At 36.3% G+C, this 26428-nt stretch overlaps 5 pseudogenes; 2 read left to right on the top strand and 3 right to left on the bottom strand.

Annotated features, from left to right (window-relative positions):
- Window positions 1–8174: 8174 nt before the first annotated feature.
- On the bottom strand, window positions 8175–8431 carry CR46161 (annotated as a pseudogene).
- Window positions 8432–10888: 2457 nt separating this feature from the next.
- On the bottom strand, window positions 10889–11412 carry CR46159 (annotated as a pseudogene).
- Window positions 11413–21245: 9833 nt separating this feature from the next.
- CR46158 lies at window positions 21246–21964 on the top strand (annotated as a pseudogene).
- Window positions 21965–21977: 13 nt separating this feature from the next.
- CR46187 lies at window positions 21978–22743 on the bottom strand (annotated as a pseudogene).
- Window positions 22744–23874: 1131 nt separating this feature from the next.
- On the top strand, window positions 23875–24294 carry CR46157 (annotated as a pseudogene).
- Window positions 24295–26428: the final 2134 nt, after the last annotated feature.

Here is a 26428-nt window from a genome sequence, read left to right as displayed (position 1 = left end):
AAGTTTTGACCGGCTTCCCAACTATCAGCTTTTTTTTTTATTTCACGAAACTGGTACGGGATTAAAATCCCCAAATACATTACCATTTTCAAAGCGCGATTTATACAATTTTTAACAGAAGCTAATAAATTAGTTTATACCGTATTTGGTATCCCAACGTTTGAAATCAAATACTGATAATGCTTTAATACATAATGCTAATACAACTACAGAGCAAACAGAAGTCCTGCCCTAGCTCTCGTATAAGTAGAACACTTTTTGTTTTTTGGTTCGACTATATAGTGACATATCCATAAGTCCCTAAGACTTAAGCATATGCCTACATACTAATACACTTACAACATATACACCCCAATACAACATACACTACTCCGGATGTACCCAACAGATACCAGATAAGAATAAGATTGTTATATGATCCTCGAGAATGGAAAAAACCCCAATTCTAGATAAGTCACCCACTGGTAGACTAAACATCCGTCCCCTAATTTAAACAATTCCTTGCTTAAGCCTCACCCCATCGTCACATTCCCACGTTCAAAGCTCGGAGCCGCAATCCCGAAAAACAAAAGTATCGATTTCAATAAACAAATTATAAGAATCTAAGAGCACTTGTATCCAAGAGCAAATGCACTTGAATCCAAGAGAAACGCAAAGCTTTTTCTCTTTACGATCAGAATCCTAAAGTCTAAAGTCCATATTAGAAAAGCTCGATACCGAGGCTTGAACGTCAATCAAATCAGAATAATTATCAGAGTTCAGTTTGAGACCTAATTGTAAAAGGTCGGTGTTCTTCTCAAATAAAAAGATTGTAATCATTTAGTGAAATAAAAATTATATTTTTTTCACTTATAAATATTGCAAGTATTTAATTGGCGCAGCCGGTAGGATCCAATAAAATAAAAGAGTCCTTTTAGTACGGTACTGATCAACTGAAGGATATGCTATACGACTAGCTATCCAAGATCAGCGAATTAAAATAGTGATTCAAAAATATTTTAGAGATCCGCAAAAGAATCTACGTGAAAGTAGTATTCAAAATAAAAACCCGTGCGGTCGGAAACAAAAATTAATTTAAATTTTTTAATTCCGAAACTTAAAACCAAGTTTAAAGAAAACTTAAAATCAAGAAACTTAAAACCAAGTTTAAAGAAAACTTAAAATCAAGAAACTTAAAACCAAGTTTAAAGAAAACTTAAAATCAAGAAAACTTAAAACCAAAATAAGCTCCAGAAAACTAAAAGACATCATGGCAGTCCCACAACTCTCAGAAACACACCTAAACCAACTGCTAAACCAAATCAAAGAATTAAACTACTACGATGGCGCACCTGGCAAATTATCTGGATTCGTCAACCAAGTGGAACAACTGCTCAGTTTATACCCAACACAGGAAGCAAGACAGGCACACGTCATATATGGAGCAGTGAAGCGGTTATTAGTGGATTCAGCCTTAGAAGTCGTAACCCAGGAAAGAGCTAACACATGGCTGGACATGAAGAAAGCACTGGCAATGGCATTCAAAGACCATAGACCTTATGTAACTCTCATCAGACAATTAGAAGACATATCATACCCAGGAAGTATCTGTAAGTTTATAGAAAAATTAGAAACACAATACTGGATTATGTTCGATAAGTTAGAATTAGAAAGTGACCATGTTGATAAATCGAATTATACCGAAATGTTAAACAAAACTGTTAAATCAGTAATAGATCGAAAACTGCCGGATAGAATTTATATGTCTTTGGCACGTAAAGATATTGATACAATTTATAAATTAAAACAAGCATCAATGGAATTAGGCCTTTATGATGCTATTCCAGAAAATCACCGTTCCAATAGAACAGAAATGAATAAACGTAGGAACAGGGGAAACTATAATCAAAATAATAATCAAAAATATTACAATAATAGAAATCACAACTACAGTAATTATTATCCTAGCACGAATCAGAATCATAATACACAACCACCTCAGAATTCGACTCAACCTATGACAAATCAAAACCAATATTCACCGCGTTTCATACCGAATAATCAAAGAGGGAATTATTATGCATTTAGACGAGACTTAACACAAGCTCAGCAGAACAACCCACTTAATAACACCCTTAACTTCCAACCTTCGACATCGAATAATATTAACAGACAAGGGCCAGTAAAAAGACAACGCGAGAGTCAGAGTGACCAAAGCAGGATGGATGTAAATTTTCATCAAGCTGCCTCGGACACTCAAATGATAGAGAAGGACATACAAGTCCCTATGTAAAAATAATTCATCATAATAAAAATTATAAGGGAATGATCGATTCAGGATCATCAATTAACATCATAAGAGAAAATTTTGAAAACTTAGAAGAAAAGGAGGAAAACCTAATAGTATACACTATTAAAGGACCAATAACACTAAAGAAAAGTATAATAATAAAACCTACTTCAGTATGTCCGTCTGCTCAAAAATTCTACATTCACAAATTTTCTGATAACTATGATTTCTTGTTAGGTCGAAAGTATTTAGAAGATACAAAAGCTAAAATAGATTATGCTAACGAAACAGTAACACTAGGCTCAAAAGTATTTAAGTTTCTCTATGAAGAAAAGAAGGGTGAGACCGCATCCAAATGCCTTGACCCACAAGAAAAGAATGATTCCGCTCTAGTGGACAGAACCAAACCAAAAATGCAAAAGGTTAAGACCGCACCTAAGTGCCTTAAACCAAAGCATCAACAGCAGAAGAAAGAGACCGCATTACCCAAATGCCTCATTTCAAATGTTGTTAAAGACACAGTGGACAATGATGTAACACATCTCGATCCCAAGTCCGTTGACAACGATATAGTCAACTTCGCGATTAACAATGAGTTACGCGAATGTAACGAGTATAGACTCGAACACTTAAATGCAGAGGAAGTTGAATGTTTAAAGAAGGTCCTATACGAATATAGAGACATTCAGTACAAAGAGGGCGAAAATTTGACCTTCACCAGTACTATTAAACATGTCATCCAGACTCAACACGAAGACCCAGTATACCGTAAACCCTACAAGTACCCTCAAAGCGTTGACCAAGAAGTTAACAAACAAATTAAAGAAATGATAGAACAAGGGATTGTTCGCAAATCGAAGTCCCCTTATTGTTCTCCTATTTGGGTGGTCCCCAAGAAGGCAGATGCCTCTGGGAAACAAAAATTCAGGTTGGTAGTCGATTAAAGGAATCTAAATGAGATAACTGTTAACGACAAATTTCCCATTCCCCGAATGGATGAGATATTGGACAAACTAGGTAGATGCCAATACTTTACAACTATAGATCTAGCCAAGGGTTTTCACCAAATCCAAATGGATGAAAATTCTATTGCAAAAACAGCTTTTTCAACTAAGCATGGGCATTATGAATATACTCGTATGCCTTTTGGTTTAAAAAACGCTCCAGCTACTTTTCAGAGATGCATGAATAATCTTCTGGAAGATTTAATCTACAAAGACTGTTTAGTCTATTTAGACGATATTATTGTTTATTCCACTTCATTGGAAGAACACATTTTATCCTTAAAGAAAGTCTTTGAAAAACTGAGAGACGCTAATTTAAAGTTGCAACTAGATAAATGTGAATTCATGAAAAAAGAAACTGAATTCCTAGGACACATCGTCACAACAAATGGGATCAAACCAAATCCAAATAAAACTAAAGCAATTACAAATTTTCCATTACCCAAGACACCTAAGCAAATAAAATCATTTTTGGGATTATGTGGATTCTATCGCAAGTTTATTCCTAACTTTGTCAAAATAGTTAAACCCATGACCCTCAAATTAAAGAAAGGTGCTATAATAGACAACAAATGTAAAGAATACATCGAATCATTTGAAAAATTAAAAGTTTTGATAACTTCAGACCCGATATTAATCTATCCTGATTTTTCAAAACCTTTTTCTTTGACAACTGATGCTAGCAACGTAGCTATTGGTGCAGTGTTATCCCAAAATCACAAGCCAGTTTGTTATGCCAGTAGAACGCTAAACGAACATGAAATCAACTATGCTACAATTGAAAAGGAATTGTTAGCTATAGTTTGGGCTACAAAATATTTCAGGTCATACTTATTCGGCAGACCTTTTGAAATATTAAGTGATCACAAGCCACTGGTATGGCTCAACAACATTAAAGAACCAAACATGAAATTGCAAAGATGGAAAATAAAACTTAATGAATTCGATTATAAAATCAAATATCTTCCAGGCAAAGAAAACCATGTCGCGGATGCTCTTTCCCGCACGAAAATAGAAGAAGTTATGGTTGGCGAGGTCGCAAACAGCGCAGACGCAACTATACACAGTGCCATTGAAGATAATCTAAATTACATATCCATAACAGAAAGACCAATAAATTACTTCTCTCGACAAATAGAGATAGAAAAAGGCGATAACGATACAACAAGTGTACATCATTTCTTTCAAAAATTAAAGATTAAAATAGTCTATAAAGAAATGACATCTGAACTCGCCAAAAATCTCATTAAGGAATATGTGTGTACCAAAAAGAGTGCAATTTATTTCCCTAATGACGAAGATTTTCTGATCTTCCAGAGAGCGTTTACTGAAATTATAAGCCCTAACAATTTCACAAAACTCTTGAGATGTACCACAAAGTTAATTGATATACTAACGTATGCAGAATTCAAAGATTTAATCTTAAAGAAACATAAGGAACTTTTACATCCGGGTATAGAAAAAACAATCAATTTATTTAAAGAAGAATATTACTATCCTGATAGTCAAAAACTTATTCAAAACATTATCAATGAATGTGAAATTTGTAATCTAGCAAAAACAGAACATCGAAACACGAAATTGACATATGAGACTACACCAGAAATATTTAACACAAGAGAAAAATACGTGATAGATTTTTATCTCACAGGAAACCAGATCTTCTTATCTTGCATTGATATCTATTCGAAATTTGCATCACTAGTTGAAGTAAAAAGTAGAGATTGGCTAGAAGCAAAAAGAGCCATTACTAAAATATTCAATGATATGGAAAAACCGCAAGAAATTAAAGCAGACAAAGACTCAGCTTTTATGTGTATAGCCTTACAAAATTGGTTAAGATCTGAAGGTGTACAAATTTCTATAACGACTAGCAAAAATGGTATATCTGATATAGAAAGATTCCACAAGACCGTAAACGAAAAGCTAAGAATCATTGGTAGCGAACAAAATATTGAAGATAGGTGCACAAAATTCGAAACAATTCTATACATATACAATCACAAAACTAAACATAATAGTACTAAAAGATTTCCAGCAGACATTTTCCTATATGCAGGCAGTCCAGATTTTAATGTACAACAAAACAAAATCGATAGGATAGAATACCTCAATAAGAATAGACACGATTTTGAAGTTGATATAAAATATAGACAAGCCCCACTTGTAAAAAGTAAAATAACCAATCCATTTAAAAAGACAGGAAGAATTGAACAAGTAGATGATAAACATTTCGAAGAAACAAATCGTGGCAGGAAGATCGTCCACTATAAGTCAAAATTTAAGAAACAGAAAAAGTTTAATAAGAGCAAATATGATAATTCCAGACCAACCAAAGAAGCACAAAGTACACAACATACTTCTAATAATACTTAGTTGCATACTATCACTTATCATCACGGTCAAGTGCAACAATATAGAAGTAAATCCAATAAACGCGAAAAATGGATACCTTATATTCCAAACAGGAACAATGGAAATTCCAACCAGCTATGAATACCATTATTTAAGCATAAACATAACAAAGACAATGCTCATGTTCGAAGATATAGTAAGTGAAGCAAACAACTATCCTAATGTACCACAAATACAATATTTAGTCGACAAATTAAAACGAGAAATAAATGGGTTAAGAATTATTAGTCGAAGTAAAAGAGGTCTTTTAAACGTAGTAGGAAAAGCATACAAATACTTATTCGGCACTTTAGATGAGGATGACAGAGAAGAGTTAGAAGAAAAAATAAACAACATGTCAGAAGACTCTGTAAAAACCCATGACCTAAACACGATTCTAGATGTAATCAATAGTGGTATAGATATAATTAATAAGCTCAAAGTAGATAAAGAACAACACCAACAAATTGCGGTACTAATATTTAACCTAGAGCAATTTACAGAATATATAGAAGACATAGAATTGGGTATGCAATTAACCAGACTAGGAATTTTCAATCCAAAATTACTAAAGCATGACTATTTAAAACATGTAAATTCAGAAAAATGCTAAAGATAAAAACGTCAACCTGGCTTAAAACAGACACGAACGAAATTTTGATTATTTCCCATATTCCTAGCGAAGTTACTAAAGTTCCAATATTCCAAATTGTTCCGTACCCAGATGAACATAATTATATTCTAACCGAGCAAATATTCGATAAATTCTACATATTTGATAACCAAGTATTCCATAAAGATACCAATAGGGTAATATTCGACAAATGTATTATTGGAATCATCAAACAAGAGCAAACTCAATGCAAATATATTAAAACACATAAAAATTACAAAATAAATTATATAGAACCAAATATACTATTAACATGGAATATTCCTGAAACAGCTGTTAAGACTGTACAAACAATAAAATATTAGTATCAGGAAACAACATCATTAAAATTAAAAATTGTACCATACAAATAGATGAATTCTTAATCTCTAATAATCTAGCAGACTTTACACAAACAATTTATATCACCAACAATGTAACACGTCTAGAACCAATAAATCACTTACAAACGAGAGAAATGATAGAAACCCATGTAAAACACTATAACTTTTTTCAAATTATATGCATTACAACGTTCGTCATAATGATAATTAGTTTGACTCTGTATGTAGCATATAAGTTTAAAAATATACCTAAGAAAATTATTGTCAAATATCGTAAGCAAAAAGAACACACGCACCTTGAAAATAATGTCAATGAAAATATTCAACAAGGAAATAATATTACCTTATACCCAAATTTAACGACCTGAGGACAGGCCAAATTCAAAGGTTGGGGGAGTGACATATCCATAAGTCCCTAAGACTTAAGCATATGCCTACATACTAATACACTTACAACATATACACCCCAATACAACATACACTACTCCGGATGTACCCAACAGATACCAGATAAGAATAAGATTGTTATATGATCCTCGAGAATGGAAAAAACCCCAATTCTAGATAAGTCACCCACTGGTAGACTAAACATCCGTCCCCTAATTTAAACAATTCCTTGCTTAAGCCTCACCCCATCGTCACATTCCCACGTTCAAAGCTCGGAGCCGCAATCCCGAAAAACAAAAGTATCGATTTCAATAAACAAATTATAAGAATCTAAGAGCACTTGTATCCAAGAGCAAATGCACTTGAATCCAAGAGAAACGCAAAGCTTTTTCTCTTTACGATCAGAATCCTAAAGTCTAAAGTCCATATTAGAAAAGCTCGATACCGAGGCTTGAACGTCAATCAAATCAGAATAATTATCAGAGTTCAGTTTGAGACCTAATTGTAAAAGGTCGGTGTTCTTCTCAAATAAAAAGATTGTAATCATTTAGTGAAATAAAAATTATATTTTTTCACTTATAAATATTGCAAGTATTTAATTATATATATATCCGCACTATTTATTACAAAATAACTATCTTACATACCGAATATAATAAAAAAAATTGGGATGGCCAACCCTTATTTTTTAATAACTTTTTGGTGTCGCAAGGTCCAAAGTGAGTAGAAAAGAAATGGCACATTATTATTATTATCTATTATTATTTTCAAATATTCAATACTTCTCGTCGGCTTATTTTGGTAAAAAGTGTCGATATATAAATTTCTAACGATTTGTCAAAAAACTTTTTGCCACGCCCATTTTAACGCTCTAAAGTCGGCAAACTAATCACACCCACACTTTGGACAAATTTTTAATTTTTTCCATGTTATTTCTTAATATCTATCGATATCAGAGAAAAGTGATAAAATTTCGCGTTCATTTTCACATTTGCTGAGTAACGGGTCGGAAAACTCGAACAAACAAACAACAAATTATAAGGATGATAAGGATGATGATACCGACTAAAGGCAATCTATTCGTGCTCCTCCTCCTCCAACAGATCGCTTCGCAATTCACTGTGTTTGTTCCAGATTCGTATGCCATTCTTTTCGATCTGACTGAATCTCGTCTTCAGCATTCTCCACGCTTTTGCCGCCTTTGATATCAACCCTTGTGGGTTTACGTCACAATGCTTTATCCGGTAGGACCTCACGAAATTAAAGTAGCAATTACTCGTGATTGGTCCAAGTTTGGTGCACTTCACCTTTTAGCTTTCTCGGCTTTTTGCTTGGCACATACTTTGGGCTTAGCACAAGCTCGGCGCAGGGATCTTGTCATCGGACTGAAATATAGAATATTTTTGACAATTCTGAAAAGAAAAGGAAAGGGGAGTTTAATACGATATTTATTTGATGTGCACGATGTAAGCATACTGTGATGGAGTATGTTTTTCCGCATGTGAATGTTGGCCCTAAATACGCAGAGTTGCGTACTAGAGAATAAGTTTGGAATCCGAGTCTAAAACCAGAAGTAAAGCCCAAGACCTGCTATGCAACCAGGATGGAACTGCAATAAAGCCCATCATTAATATCAGGTGCAAACATCCCGACAACAGACGTTTAGTCATCATCTGTGGGAGCCTAAGTGGTGCTTTTTAGCTAAGACCAATGAGTATTCAGAAGTGGTTATTAACTTTTCTCGGAAATCTACAGTGGTTTTTGAAAGTTAGTACACGGCAGCAAATGGGCAGTGGTAAATAATTAATAGAAGGCCTCTACAAGAATAAAAAAGCTAAGCCCATATTAGGTATAATTCAAGATTACTCAAGTTTCCTGAAATCCGAGTTAATATGGCACCCAGCTGATATTTTGGGCTTAACAAACATTAATTTAAAATACTATATTAATTTGAAATCTTAATGGACGTGATGAACCAGAAGGTCCTCTTCAGAATAACTCGATATTTCATTCGGCCAAACCGCGTGCACTATCATTTATTTAAGTGCCCGCGTTTGCTGCAATTGTTGTTGCATTATGTGAATGTCGTCATTACAAGGTGTGGAGTGTGGGGCGTGGCAAGGTGGTTGGCTGTCAATGGACTGCCCCCGGCATTAGCTTAAAGCCAGATAGGAGGGCCACGTCCATTCGATAAACTGTGGACGCCGATTTTCCGCTTAGACTCACAATGAATTTAACAGAACTGAATTTCAAAAAAAGCTTCTTAACCAGAGAATCATAAACGTAAGGTGATGGAAAAGTTTAAACTGATTGGCAGGACAAGGCACCCCAATGGAAAATAATTATGCGGTTGGTCTAAAATAATTGAAATTTTGGTGTACACAATTGCACTTTTTAACGTTAGTTTGTAAAAATAAATCGTAATCCGTTTTATTTCACTTACCCTCTGAATTTAGTTTTTATAAAAACTGAACTGAAGAAGAATTTTATTTGTAATATTTTTATGCGTAGCTTAAGAGATAATATTATGGATATTGTTACAAACTTTTCAAAGAGTTATACTACACTCTACAACATACTTTCACTCTACGAGTATGGTGTATAACTACTTGTTTTAACCTTCTAACTTGCGTGGCCTGACAAAGGCTGTACAAACGATTCTTTTATTTATATTACTATTATATTTAAAATATTTATAATTGACACAATTTGTAAAGATCGCTAAATAATTTATATTAAACAATTAAACAAACAAATATTATTAAATAAGACCCACACGCAAATAATAATACAAATAAACATAAAAAACACAAACTTTGACTTACCTCCGCGCTGTCCGAACTCATTTTACTCAATGACAACATGAAGAATTCAGAGTACTCTGAATTACCATTGAAAATTCATTCGCTTCATTCATTCTTTGAACACATTCAGTTAGTTTATTTCGATCGGACGCCTGTAAGTCCGAATACATACGAAGTGAACGCAAAGAGAACGCGACCAACTGAATGGCATGTATTCTGAATACGCAGTAAAACGAATCGATACTGGAGAATGGTGTTATGCATCCCTCTAGTACGTGTGGCCGTCGTTTTTCAATTTGTTGCTGCCGGGGAAGGCACATTAGGCGCTACCAGCTCCTGCACACCGTTATCCAGGAGGAATTCCCTCACCTCTGTGACAAAATTACAGCAACATGTCATCAGGCCAAGGTACTGGAGCAGATCTTCGTCCGGTATGACATAAACCAGTTCTTTATTAAGCAAAACGAAGTTCAATATCCCAAATTCGGCGTGAACCACGTTCTTTATGTCGTTCAAAGTAAGGGGGCGGGGTTCACCCGGCTCCCCTACTATTATCAGTTTTCTTGAATCACCAAATTGAAATTTGATTACGGTTCTTGACAAAAATATTATTTTGACTGATTTATTTATTTATTTCTTAAAGCACGTTTTTAATTTACCAAACTTTAAAAGAAAATATCGAAAAAAATACGTGTAAGTGTAAACGTTAATATTTGGTGAGGATTTCAGAGAAAACCAAGGAGAAGTAATTAGGGCATTCAAAAGTGATTAAAAGTTCTTTTCATAATTTCTTCCATCTGTGTCTACACCCCAGTTTCACAAATAGGACAACCTCGGCATTAATTCGAGATTTTCTTTTACGGTAACTGGCGGTAACTGTCGATGCGCAATTTACGGGAAATTAGCAAAGAATTGATCAAATGTGTTCAAATACAATACAAAATAATGTGTTTCTTATGAACGTTCCACATTGTTTATATAGTGTTTTTGCTTTTTCATTGTCGCCTGAATTGGATATCGCTAATCTCATCCAGATGCTGCTGCGGCACCTCTACTCCATGAGCGGGCATATTATCCTTGTTGAAGATATGCGCCAGCGCATTCGGATACTTTGCCTTGTATCACAGGTGAGATAATCCCGCAATATGGCAATCGCTCGATGTCGTGAGGTGACCGCCAGCAAATCGTAAATAAGAATCAATGGCTGTTTGATTGGAATATCATCGCAGAGTGTCGTCTGTACATTATTATTGTATACCGACGGGATTCTAAGCTTTGGATAACATATGATGGCCAGTATCCAATGGGATTGCTCGTTGAATGGTATTATGATGAAGTCCTTGTCGAATATATTCACGTTTCGTGTCCACTCCCCAACCCTTTCGTGACGCTTCTGGGCTGCCGTCAGCTTCATATTTGTGGGATTCGTTCGTGTGGTCAATCTCTTGTGGAAAAATGTGCTAAAGATGTGCGTCTTTAGCCAGCTGATGTTATTCTTTAGCCATCGCAGATGAAAATCAATGAATATATCATTCAGATACGATCCTTTACTGAGACATGGTGACATCGGCCAACAAGACGATAAAGAGGCTACCTACTAGAGGATGAGCATGATAGGCAGGATGAGCTGGATGTCAGGAGTTGAAGAATGGCCAAAAATCAAGAAAAATTCAAAATTTTGAAAGTCACCAAATGAATAGAAAATATTTTAGAAACAAAATTTGTAAATTAAATGCGACAATAAAATTTGTCACGCATAAGCAAAGCTTTATAGATTTCCAAAAATGTACATATGTATGTACATAAGTACCTAAGTTGCCCTCGCAGTGTTCATCAGCCATTTGGGAAATTGCAGGGTATTACCAATCAGCATTATACTCGATTTTAAGCCCACACACACACACGCAAACACATGTATCTCTTTGCATTGGTGTTGGGGTTCCGCGATAAGAAAATCGAGCCTTAAAGTCGCGCCGGCGATTCTATAGACGCTCAGTTGCTTTGGAGCGATTCTTTGATGCAGACGAATGTCGAAGTTTGCTGATTGTAATGATTGTGGGTTTTGAATAAAAGCGACTACGTTTTTATTTCGATCTATTTCGTATGCAGTTATTTTGATTCGTTTTCTTCTCTTTTATTCACGCGTATTAAAAAAAAATAAATAAAGCTGTTAGTTAAATATGACATCTTCTATGCGAACGATTTGGCTAGAGCAAAAAAAAGTTTATATGACTACTACGAAAAATTCATTCAAATATGATGTACTCATCTGGATATTTAAAAATAGAGCAGGCTAATTGTATTATTTACATATGCATTTTCAGCATGCTTAAATGTTAAATGTATTTTAAATATTATATATGTCAAAGAGTCATCAGGTCATCAGTTGCATAACGTTTTCTGACGTTAACTGACCCAATCTCTCTTCACAAAATCCGAATTACGCGTAGTTCTTAACTCTACACGCATTGCCAACACATTTTGGAGACCCACTCCAGTCCACGCACATCAATACTAACGCACACCGTATTTTTCTGTACGCTTCCGTTATTCCTGCAGATATCTACTTCCCCCCGCTCCTACTCGCGACCAGACTACGTTCGGCAGAAACTCTAAAGGTTCTCTGCCGCGCATCAAAAGAATAGAAAAGGCGCCTGCATGGCGCGTGCCAAGCAGAAACGCGCAATTACTAGAAATGTCGTTACATTTAAATGATCTGCGACACGGCCATCCTGACCTATCACACGTCCTCGTGTGCTAGTAATCCCTTAATATCGATCATAGTTATTAATTCGTTAAATTATTCTTCATTCTTCATGACTTCAAAGCAAACCAATACAAATATTCAAAACATATTACCTATTACATTCAAGCTATGAAATCCGGATTACCAACAACTCTCAAGCAATCAATCATAATTTAATATTCTTCACACATAAATCGTTAAAGGTCTGGATTTCCAATAAAATTTTTCCATTAGCGCACAGTTTTTCAAACCGGCCAGTCTTTTGTTAGCCTAGCTCACAGCTTACAACTCGACGATCCGGCCAACATACGGGCCAGTTAACTCACACCACCAACCGTTACCAGATTTAAACTTAACTGCAACAAAACGGAGAACCAGACTCGGCCATCCTGATTCTAACACGAGGTCGTGTTCCATTCAATTGTCTTTTTATAATTTTACTATTAGTTATTCATTTTCCTTTTACAAACAAAAGATTCAATATTTCCATTTCAACTCGTATAAACTTATCAAGTTAATTTTAGAAAACAGTATCAAGCCTTCTTAACCAATATCTTTACATAATTCTTACTATAATGTAATTTTTAACAAAATCAATTATTCTTCTTCATTCATCATTACAAATTCGATGCTCCACACGCCATGATGAAAACAAACATCAGTTTGTTTTGCACTTGTGCTTGCATTATTTGTCTGGTCTTGTTACTCTGCCATTTTCTTTGGCCAGCAGTAAATCATTCATAACCTTTATTGGTGTGCTTCACTTTCTTCAATGGCTTCAACATTTTCGTTTTCGCTCTCTTCACACACATTCATCTCCTCGGGCACTTGCCCTTCTGGCATTTTTCTCAAATCTTCCTGTGCATATTTATAAAATCTTTTATTGGTTAAGGACTTTAAAGTGTACCTGTCACCCTCCAGAACCTGTATTATTTCAAAAGGCCCCTTGAACATCAACATCAATCAACATCATTTTCTATGTCACCAGGTGGAAGTAATCCTAATAGGCTTGTTACCTTTCCCAATAACATTTCAAGAGGACTTGCCTTCGTCACACGGTTAGTTGTACAATTGATTGCCAACTGCACCTTGCACCCGTATGCAACTCAATTGGATATTTTGGGTCAAAAATAACAAGGACTGGTTTATCAGTTAGAGTATAAATAACCTTTTTCTGTATCTGTTCATGTTCCGCTTTCCAAATAAATTTATTTTTGTCTGACGTTAAAAAGTGTAACGGTTTCATCAACTGTGAAAATCCCTTAATAAACTGTTTGAAATAAGTTGCTAATCCAATAAATTGCCTAAGCGATGTGACTGACTTTGGAGGCGGAAGAGCAGTCAACGCAACAATTTTCTGAGGGTTTGGGCGAATTTCGCCAGCACAAACATTGTAGCCTAAATATTGAATAGATGTTTTCAAGAAGGAACACTTCGTAATATTGAATGAAAACCCGGCCTCTGTCAGAACATCTAGAATAATTTGTAATCTTTCTAACGTTTCTCACTGTGTTGATGCAGTTATCATGATGCCGTCCATATAGACGATAACATAAGAATTTGCAAGATCCCCGAGCACTTTCATTACTAATCGTTGAAATACCGACGGCGCATTTTTAAGCCCGAAAGGCATAGATAAAAATTCATACTGACCATCGGGTGTCACAAACGCTGTATACTCAATTGAATCCGCATTTAAGGGAATTTGGTAATAACCACTAGCCATATCTAAACATGTAAAATAATAAGCTCCTCGAAGTCTACTTATTTGATCCTGTACAAATGGCAGAGGGTATTTATCAGCGACTGTGTTTGAATTTAACTCCCTATAGTCGACACAAAGCCTATCCGAACCATTTTTTTTCTTTACCAGCTATATAGGGCTTGCATAAGGTGAACAGCTTGGTCTAATTATATTGCATTTCAGCAATTCGTCAATTTTTCTCGAACTAAATCTCGCTCGCATGGGCTTAATCGATATGGCCTTCTTTGAACTGTCTTTCTTGGATCAATTAATCTTATTTTCATTTTGCCAACTTTAACCTTAGTACATGGGATACCCTTTAAAAGAGAATTCGAATTTTATTTTATCTTGTTCATCAAGTTCAGTATCAATATCGGCTGAATCACAGCCGGTACACAAATTAATTATTTTGGTTCTCGAAATTTTAAATCGGTCTGACGAAATGACAATATCAAAACCCAAATTTAATATTTCGCGACCAATAACAATATCATCGCCTATTACATATAACAAAATTTCAATGCAGTAATCGTCAATTTTTACGTTACTTAAAACCTGTACAGTACTAAATATTCCATTATTGCCTATGCCTTTTAACATAACAACATTATTAAATCTTTTACCAGAAAATTTAATACTTAGCTTTTCTTTCAGCAGCGAACATTCAGCTCCAGAATCAAACGTGATTTCGAAAATTTTGCCTCTATGATTTATGAATCCCTTAGGTAATGCAACACTGCACTGCTCCACTCGCTTTTCTCGGTTAATGTTTTGCTACCATCAGATGCCGTTGTTTGTATGGCCCGCACAAGTTCAATTAAATTTGTATTTTGCATTTCCATAATAGTACGCCATGGTCCATCTACTGTTGAAGTTATAGGACCCGATCCCACTTCTGATGTCGAAGAGTCATCAGGACACTCTTTTTCCTCTTCACTATTCTCGTTGTTGCATAACGTTTTCTGCAGCGTGAGCGAGGCATGTCTGTTCTGCTCAACGATGCAATCTCTTTTCACAAAATCCGAATTACGCGTAGTTCTTAACTCTACACGCATTGCCAACACATTTTGGAGACCCACTCCAGTCCACGCACATCAATACTAATGCACACCGCATTTTTCTGTACGCTTCCGTTAAAACTCTAACGGTTCTCTGCCGCGCATCAAAGGAATTGGCGCGTGCCAAACAGAAACGCGCAATTACTAGAAATGTCGTTACATTTAAATGATCTGCGACATATATAATTAATATATTTATAGAAGAAATAACCCGAATAAAAATATATTTTCCAAAATATATTATTGCAGCCAGCACAGATAAGACACTATTTAGTAAAGTATATATAGTGACATATCCATAAGTCCCTAAGACTTAAGCATATGCCTACACACTAATAAAACATACACTACTCCGGATGTACCCAACAGATACCAGATAAGAATAAGATTGTTATATGATCCTCGAGAATGGAAAAAACCCCAATTCTAGATAAGTCACCCACTAGTAGACTAAACATCCGTCCCCTAATTTAAACAATTCCTTGCTTAAGCCTCACCCCATCGTCACGTTCCCACGTTCAAAGGTCGGAACCGCAATCCCGAAAAACAAAAGTATCGATTTCAATAAACAAATTATAAGAATCTAAGAGCACTTGTATCCAAGAGCAAATGCACTTGAATCCAAGAGAAACGCAAAGCTTTTTCTCGTCACGATCAGAATCCTAAAGTCTAAAGTCCATATTGGAAAAGCTCGATACCGAGGCTTGAACGTCAATCAAATCAGAATAATTATTACAGTTCAGTTTGAGACCTAATTGTAAAAGGTCGGTGTTCTTCTCAAATAAAAATTTTTGTAATCATTTAGTGAAATAAAAATTATATTTTTTTCACTTATAAATATTGCAAGAATTTAATTGGCGCAGTCGGTAGAATCCAATAAAATAAATGAAGGATATGCTATACGACAAATTTCCCATTCCCCGAATGGATGAGATATTGTACAAATTAGGTAGATGCCAATACTATACAACTATAGATCTAGCTAAGGGATTTCACCAAATCCAAATGGATGAAAATTCTATTGCAAAAACAGCTTTTTCAACTAAGCATGGGCATTATGAATATACTCGTATGCCTTTTGGTTTAAAAAACGCTCCAGCTACTTTTCAGAGATGCATGAATAATCTTCTGGAAGATTTAATCTACAAAGACTGTTTAGTCTATTTAGACGATATTATTGTTTATTCCACTTCATTGGAAGAACACATTTTATCCCTAAAGAAAGTCTTTGAAAAACTGGGAGACGCTAATTTAAAGTTGCAACTATATAAATGTGAATTCATGAAGAAAGAAACTGAATTCCTAGGACACATCGTCACAACAAATGGCATCAAGCCAAATCCAAATAAAACCAAAGCAATTACAAATTTTCCAGTACCCAAGACACCTAAGCAAATAAAATCATTTTTGGGATTATGTGGATTCTATCGCCAGTTTATTCCTAACTTTGTTAAAATAGTTAAACCCATGACCCTCAAATTAAAGAAAGGTGCTATAATAGACACCAAATGTAAAGACTACATCGAATCATTTGAAAGACTAAAGGTTTTGATAACTTCAGACCCGATATTAATCTATCCTGATTTTTCAAAACCCTTTTCTCTGACAACTGATGCCAGTAATGTAGCTAATGTTGCAGTGTTATCATAAAATCACAAGCCAGTTTGTTATGCCAGTAGAACGCTAAACGAACATGAAATCAACTATGCTATGATTGAAAAAGAATTGTTAGCTAAAGTTTGGGCTACAAAATATTTCAGGTCATACCTATTCGACAGGCCATTTGAAATATTAAGTGATCACAAGCCACTGGTATGACTCAACAACATTAAAGAACCAAATATGAAATTGCAAAGATGGAAAATAAAACTCAATGTATTTGATTACAAAATCAAATATCTTCCAGGCAAAGAAAATCATGTCGCGGATGCTCTTTCCCGCACGAAAATGGAAGAAGTTATGGTTGGCGAGGTCGAAAACATCGCAGACGCAACTATACACAGCGCCAGTGAAGATAATCAAAATTACATATCTATAACAGAAAGGCCAATAAATCTCTTCTCTAGACAAATAGAGATAGAAAAAGTCGACAACGATACAACAAGTGTACAACATTTCTTTCAAAAGTTAAAGATTAAAATAGTCTATAAAGAAATGACACCTGAACCAAATACCTCATTAAGGAATATGTGTGTACCAAAAAGAGTGCAATTTATTTCCGTAGTGACGAAGATTTTCTGATCTTCCAGAGAGCGTTTACCGAAATTATAAGCCCTAACAATTTCATAAAACTCTTAAGACAAAGTTTATTGATATAATAACGTATGCAGAATTTAAAGATTTAATCTTAAAGAAACATAAGGAACTTTTACATCCGGGTATAGAAAAAACAATCAATTTATTTAAAAAAGAATATTACTATCCTGATAGTCAAAAGCTTATTCAAAACATTATCAGTTAATGTGAAATTTGTAATCTGGCAAAAACAGAACATCGAAACACGAAATTGACATATGAAACAACACCGGAAATATTTAACACAAGAGAAAAATACGTGATAGATTTTTATCTCACAGGAAACCAGATCTTCTTATCTTGCATTGATATCTATTCGAAATTTGCATCACTAGTTGAAGTAAAAAGTAGAGATTGGCTAGAAGCAAAAAGAGCCATTACTAAAATATTCAATGATATAGGAAAAGAAATTAAAGCAGATAAAGACTCAGCTTTTATGTGTATAGCCCTACAAAATTGGTTAAGATCTGAAGGTGTACAAATTTCTATAACGACTAGCAAAAATGGTATATCTGACATAGATAGATTCCACAAGACCGTAAACGAAAAACTAAGAATCATTGGTAGCGAGCAAAATATTGAAGATAGGTGCACAAAATTCGAAACAATTCTATACATATAGAATCATAAAACTAAACATAATAGTACCAAAAGATTTTCAGCAGACATTTTCCTATATGCAGGCAGCCCAGACTTTAACGTACAACAATATAAAATCGATAAGATAGAATACCTCAATAAGAATAGGCACGATTTTGAAGTAAAAGTAAAATAACCAATCCATTCAAAAATACAGGAAGGATTGGACAAGTAGATGATAAACATTTCGAAGAAACAAACCGTGGTAGGAAAATCGTTCACTATAGGACAAAATTTAAGAAACAGAAAAAATGTAATAAGAGCAAATATGATAATTCCAGACTAACCAAAGAAGCACAAAGTATACAACATACTTCTAATAATGCTTAGTTGCATACTATCACTTTTCACCATGGTCAAGTGCAACAATATAGAAGTAAATCCAATAAGCGCGAAGAATGGATATCTTATATTCCAAACAGGAACAATGGAAAAATAACAAAGACAATGCTCATGTTCGAAGATATAGTAAATGAAGCAAACAACTATCCTAATGTACCACAAATACAATATTTAGTCGACAAATTAAAACGAGAAATAAATTGGTTAAGAATTATTAGTCGAAGTAAAAGAAGTCTTTTAAACGTAGTAGGAAAAGCATACAAATTCTTATTCGGCACATTAGATGAAGACGACAGAGAAGAGTTGGAAGAAAAAATAAACAACATGTCAGAAGACTATGTAAAAACCCATGTCCTAAACACGATTATAGATATAATCAATAGTGGTATAGATATAATTAATAAGCTCAAAGTAGATAAAGAACAACACCAACAAAGTGCAATACTAATATTTAACCTACAGCAATTTACAGAATATATAGAAGACATAGAATTGGGTATGCAATTAACCAGACTTGGAATTTTCAATCCAAAGTTACTAAAGCATGACTATTTAAAACATGTAAATTCAGAAAAAATGCTAAAGATAAAAACGTCAACTTGGCTTAAAACAGATACGAACGAAATTTTGATTATTTCCCATGTAGCGAAGTCACTAAAATTCCAATATTCCAAATTGTTCCGTACCCAGATGAACATAATTATATTCTAACCGAGCAAATATTCGATAAATTCTACATATTTGATAACCAAGTATTCCATAAAGATACCAATAGGGTAATATTCGACAAATGTATTATTGGAATCATCAAACAAGAGCAAACTCAATGCAAATATATTAAAACACATAAAAATTACAAAATAAATTATATAGAACCAAATATACTATTAACATGGAATATTCCTGAAACAGCTGTTAAGACTGTACAAACAATAAAATATTAGTATCAGGAAACAACATCATTAAAATTAAAAATTCTACCATGCAAATAGATGAATTTCTAATCTCTAATCTCTAATATTATTATATAGCAGATTTTACACAAACAATTTATATCACAAACAATGTAACACGTCTAGAACCAATAAATCACTTACAAACGAGAGAAATGATAGAATCCCATGTAAAACACTATAACTTTCTCCAAATTATATGCATTACAACGTTCGTCATAATGATAATTAGTTTGACTCTGTATGTAGCATATACGTTTAAAATTATACCTAAGAAAATTATTGTCAAATATCGTAAGCAAAAAGAACACACGCACCTTGAAAATAATGTCAATGAGAATATTCAACAAGGAAATAATATTACCTTATACCCAAATTTAACGACCTGAGGACAGGCCAAATTCAAAGGTTGGGGGAGTGACATATCCACAAGTCCCTAAGACTTAAGCATATGCCTACATACTAATACACTTACAATACACGTCAATCAAATCAGAATAATTATCAGAGTTCATTTTGAGACCTAATTGTAAAAGGTCGGTGTTCTTCTCAAATAAAAAGTTTTGTAATCATTTAGTGAAATAAAAATTATATTTTTTTCACTTATAAATATTGCAAGAATTTAATTATATAGTAGTAGTAATAGTAAATTTGTAAATGTAAAACAAAAGCCAGTTTCCAGTTCCTTCACATTTAAGGAATTCGACTTGGCAAACTTTCTGACAGCTTACAACGTTGTGATTTAGATGCGTTTTTCCGCACTTGGCAACCGATGCAAATTGCGAAATGGAGCCCTTTGGCCCGCGAACAGGAAAACGTGTGTGTGTCTGTCAGTTTTTTTTTATAAAGGCGCTCTTGGCAAAAAACAAAAATATTTTTGTTTACATTTGATTTTCTTATCGCCGCCAAGCAATCCATGTGGTGAGAGGAGCTTAACGCTGACGACAAAAATCGGACAAGTGGACCCGATAACACGGACGCACAAATATAATTTTATTAATGCCTGTACTTGTATTTGCAAAATGCTGAAATTAATACGAGAATACATTTTTGTTTCTGAAATTTCCAGACAAAGAACTTGCACAAACGGCTGAACTTTTAACTTTCTAAATACCTTATGTAAGAATACTAATTTTGTAAATGATCAAATGGTCAGTTCAAATATTATTTATTTTCAATATTCCCAACATTCAAATTTCAAAGCGGACATCGATACATATTTTTAAAAACAACCGACAAAATCCATATCAATTGGAAACATATATGTATCGATATGAGCAGCAGAACTCCGATGGCGATAGCAACTCGCACAGATGATTTTTGGATACAGCACTTGGAACGCCGTTTACCCCAACAATAAAAATAGAGAGATATTAAATATCGCATAAAACACACAGATTGGGAAATGAAAGGAATATAGTGATCAAAGTCACCGTGTAAGGTGACTCTTCAACCAGCCAGTTAACTTTGCACATTAAGCAGCCCGAGAATTTGCAATCGAAACGAGAAACTTCATCTCAGTCGGATTAGCCCATAACGTGCATATGTTGTACTGTTGAATCCAAATCCAAAATGGATCGCAAAGTAGCTTTTTTGAAGGACCAAGCGGTACGTGAAGAGCTCTCTCCAACGGTTGTCAAACCATCAGAGACTTTGGTGGCCAACAATGAGTGCCAGCCAGCTGCAAGTGCAACCAAAGGCAAGAAGCACAAGAAAAGTCCTTGCTCTCCGGGAGACACCAATGCTGGCCAAGTGATATCGTCGGTGGATGAAGTCACCAATGCTGGCCAAGTGCCAATAATAATACCAAGAACAAGAAACAGAAGAAGTGTCATTTTGCAAAGGATAACAATGGCTATCAAGCTGCTGGTTCTCAAGACAACCAAGGTTCATTTGGCAATAAACAGGGAAGTCACAACTCTAGGCTATAACCTCCAATTCTTTAATGACGAGTAATGGTCTTCAGGGCATGCAACCAGCTGGAGATGCTCCCGCAATCTCCCAGTGGATCCAGTCGAGGAACCATGCCGCACATGCCTCTGTTAGCAATAAATCGGAAGAGACAGCTGGTGGATCTCAATCGCGGGTGCAATCGAATGTTGCATCCATATCCTCGCCACACAAGCAGAACGCGCAGAGCGGAGTCACCTGCGCCGGAATCGCAAGTGGATACTAAGCAGGGACGTTAATGAAGATGCCGTGGTGCTGGTAAGCAGCGTCGATGAGGAGACCACCGCCGCCGACGATGGCCAAACAGAGAGAAGACTCTCACCCGACGAGAAACCCTTTTCACATATTCGCCAACCGGTACGGGTGGCCTGGTATATACTCTTCTTTACAATTCTCCTCCTCGCTATCCTCATCCATCACTAGTTGGCCATTTAATGTGGGAAACTTAATGACCGCCAAAATTTTGCGCTGCTGATTGCTTTCATTCATTAGCTTCTGGATGAGATTAGCGATATCCTCACGCTTCTTAGTTACTGTGAGCAGGTCAAACCAATTGCTCAGCTCCCCAATGGGCAGTGTATAGTCGATGAAGGGTTTTGTAAAGAATTGCTCCACATACTGAGGCCGCAATCTGAGATTCTGCTGCCGCGGCACCTCTACTCTATGAGCGGGCATATTATCCTTGTTGAAGATATGCGCCAGCGCATTCGGATACTTTGCCTTGTACAGGTGAGACAATCCCGCAATATGGCAATCGCTCGATGTCGTAAGGTGACCGCCAACGAATCGAAAATAAGACTCAATGCTGTTTGATTGGAATATCATCGCAGAGTGTCGTCTGTACATTATTATTGTGTATCGACGGGATTCCAAGGTTTGGATAACATATGATGGCCAGTATCCAATGGGACTGCTCGTTGAATGGTATTATGATGAAGTCCTCCTTGTCGAATATATTCACGTTTCGTGTCCCCTCCTCAACCCTTTCGTGACGCTTCTGGGCTGCCGTCAGCTTCATATTTGTGGGATTCGTTCGTGTGGTCAATCTCTTGTGGAAAAATGTGCTAAAGATGTGCGTCTTAAGCCAGCTGATGTTATTCTTTAGCCAGCGCAGATGAAAATCAATGAATATATCATTCAGATACGATCCTTTACTGAGACATAGTGACATCGGCCAACAAGACGATAAAGAGGCTACCTACTAGAGGATGAGCATGATAGGCAGGATGAGCTGGATGTCAGGAGTTGAAGAATGGCCAAAAATCAAAAAAAATTCAAAATTTAGAAAGTCACCAAATGAATAGAAAATATTTTAGAAACAAAATTTGTAAATAAAATGCTACAATAAAATTTGTCACGCATAAGAAAAGCTTTATAGATTGCCAAAACTGTACATATGTATGTACATAAGTACATATTAAATGGCCCCGCGCCGTGTTCATCAGCCATTTGGGAAATTGCAGGGTATTACCAATCAGCATTATACTCGACTCTAAGCATACACAAACACACGCAAACATACACACGCGAGCGCAAACACATGGATCTCTTTGCATTGGTGTTGGGGTTCCGCGATAAAAAAAATCGAGCCATAAAGTCGCGCCGGCGATTCTATAGACGCTCAGTTGCTTTGGAGCGATTCTTTGATGCAGACGAACGTCGGAGTTTGCGGATTGTAATAATAGAGCCAAGCGGAGAGTGCGAAAAAGATAGAGAGCGAGGGGGAAGGCACCAGCGAATATCGAGCATAAAGCAAAGCCCGCAACACGTGAAACAGACAGCCGCCAATTGATTTCAATTTCGATTCTTAAAGTGAAGCAACCAACAACGTGCGATTAACGAGATGTCCACCACCACGACCGCGTCCAGTAAGTTTATCCATTGCCAAGGTTTCCCCGAAACCATAAATTATAAACTTCATAAAGCCCACAAGTCCAAATAAACAATTGTTGTGCCTAGAACGTAAATATTACCAAAGCTACCTTAAAGCTTATCCGATCTTTTATCATTAAAAGACAATCTTAATGTGGTGGAAAGCAAGACAGTTGTTTATGTTTTCCCGCCAGCCTTGGATTTATTAAAACAGTTATTCGGGTTACTTAAAAAAAAACAACGGAATATTTTCCTGGTTCTGATAATCAAGAATAAAGTACTATCATTTTTTAATGCTGTTTATTGAGCTGTCTGCTGTAAACAAGAAGGCCGGCTTTCCATTGTTTAACTCAAGATAATAGTGGATTTCGTAAACAAATTCCATTCGTTAAATCAGTATCATCATATATCATATAGCATCGTTGAGGGCTATAAACTCGGCAAGGTTATCATCGAGGGCAAAACCAAGCAGGTGTACGATCTGCCAGAGCAGCCAGGACTTTGCCTGCTCCTCAGCAAGGATCGCATCACCGCCGGTGATGGTGTCAAAGCACACGATCTGGCCGGCAAGGCGGAGATCTCCAATACCACCAACGGTCAGGTCGTCCGGCTGCTCAACGAGGCAGGTGAGTTACTAAACTATATAAGTCAAATGAACTATAATGCACGTCAGTCAATTTCTAATTTTTTTAATTTTCATTCGCACCGCCTATGTGAAGCAGTGCGGCGCCAAGTCCTTCATCGCCCGCAAGTGCTAGATGATACCCATTGAGTGGGTGACCCGTCGCCTGGCCACCGGTTCCTCAATCGCAATGTCGGCGTGCCCAAGGGCTACAGGTTGGTATGGGTGGGTAAACAGCCAATGGCAAGCTGAGGGTTATCACCCCATTCGATTTGTTGCGATCTGTGTGTTATCTGTCTCCCCTTGCGGTAAAAAAATTCAAATGCTATCGATGCACTGCAGCAGCGTCAACAATCGCTGATAAGATTGATCGTTTATGAACTCAAAGCCTTCGAAATCTATAATTGAAATCAAGATTTTCGCCAGGGCGATGGTTCTGATGCTATGCGTAAATTCGTTTCATATGATTGCCAACATGTTCGTCTCTTTGATTTACTGTAAGATATATATTATACTAGAAGTAATACAAATCTTACTTGATATTTAATTTATTCATCTATTAACTGCTCAAATTGCTGCCTTATTACGACAATTACATTTGCATTGCGCAGGTTCTCTTCTTTGCTCTTCTTTCAAATTTTCCTCCTCGCTATCCTCATCCATCACCAGTTGGCCATTTAATGTGGGAATCTTAATTTTTTTTTTTTTTTTTTTTTTACTTTGCTTTTATTTATTGAATCTTCTTGTATAAGAACCAACAATAAGTTTAAAAATCTTAACTATAACAAGTATTTTTTGAACAGTTGTATTATTTTTCCAACTGTTCTATGATTAAACGGCCCTAATAATTTATTCGCTGGGTTGGTAGGTCCTTTCGCCGGAGACGGGAACGGCTGCTGAGCTGCATTAGACCTCGCGCTAGGTGGTTGGGGTGCGTGTGAAGCTTGCTATGGTATTTTTCCTTAAGTTCCGTGATTGCGTTGGTAACTGATGGGATATTTAAGTCTCTTTGGATGTTTTCACTCCGAACGTACCACGGTGCCCCAGTGATGGTTCTCAGAATCTTTGATTGTGCTCGCTGAATGATGTCAATATTGCTGTTGCTGGCATTGCCCCATAACTGTGAGCCATAGGTCCAGATTGGTTTCAATATAGAATTGTAGAGCAAGACCTTGTGATCTAGGCTGAGCGGAGAACCAGAGTTGATGAGCCAGTGTAAGTTGTTGGCTTTGAGTTTAAGTTGGGTTTTTTTGGCTTCAATGTGCCTGCGCCATGTGAGTCTTCTGTCAAGGTGTACTCCTAGGTACGCTACCTCATCTGCTTTCGGGAGTGGTATGCTGTTCAACAAGAGCGGAGGACAGTCTTGTCTGTTTAGCGTAAACGTCACGTGCTTGCATTTTTGCTCGTTTACTTTTATTCGCCAGTCAGAGAGCCACTTCTCAATGTCGATGAGGTACAGTGCCAACTGTGCTGTAGCTTGGATAGGGGACCTTGAACGGCTAAGGATAGCTGTATCGTCGGCAAATGTGGATACCGTTAAGCGACTATTTGTAGGGATGTCGGCTGTATAGATGAGGTATAAGGTTGGCCCAAGAACGCTGCCTTGGGGGACTCCAGCCTCAGTATGAACTCCTGTTCATACAGTGGAAGTGGCAGTGTTGCACCGCACTGCAAACTTTCTGTCATAGAGGTAAGACTTTAGAAGTTTGTGTGTGCTTTCGGGTAGGGATGTTTTAATTTTAAACATTAGGCCGTCGAGCCAGACTTTGTCGAATGCTTGGGATACGTCTAAAAATACTGCTGTACAGTATTCGCGATATTCAAATGCAGTTCTTATTTCCGTTGTAATACGATTCACCTGTTCAATGGTTCATGGCTTTCGCGAAATCCAAATTGGTGGGCTGGGATTATATTGTGGTATATCAGATGTTGATTAAGTCGGATCAGCAGGCATTTTTCGAATAGTTTCGAAATGCATGAGAGTAGACTTATTGGTCTGTAAGATGAAGCGACTGTGTGGTTCTTACCAGGCTTTGGAATCATTATGATCTTCATCATCTTCCATCGTTGTGGAAAGTAACCAAGTTTGGTGATGGCATTAAAGAGCTTGGTTATGTAGCGTACTGCAGAATGTGGCAGCTGGATGATCATTTCCGGTGTTATAAGGTCGCAGCCGGTGGATTTTTTCGGGCTGAGATTGTCTTTGATTATTTTAGTTATTTCTTTAGGACGAAACACAATTGGGGTGAGTTGCTGATGGCGGTTTACGGGATAGGACGGTAGCGCGAATGTGCTAGTAGCCTGGTTTGGCGTGAACACATTTTGTAGGTGAGCGGCAAATGTGTTGGCTCTG

This window comes from Drosophila melanogaster, chromosome Y (assembly GCF_000001215.4).
Source record: "Drosophila melanogaster chromosome Y".
Lineage (NCBI taxonomy): Eukaryota > Metazoa > Arthropoda > Insecta > Diptera > Drosophilidae > Drosophila > Drosophila melanogaster.
Note: the sequence above shows the minus strand (reverse complement) of the source record. Positions and strands in the feature narration are given on the sequence as shown.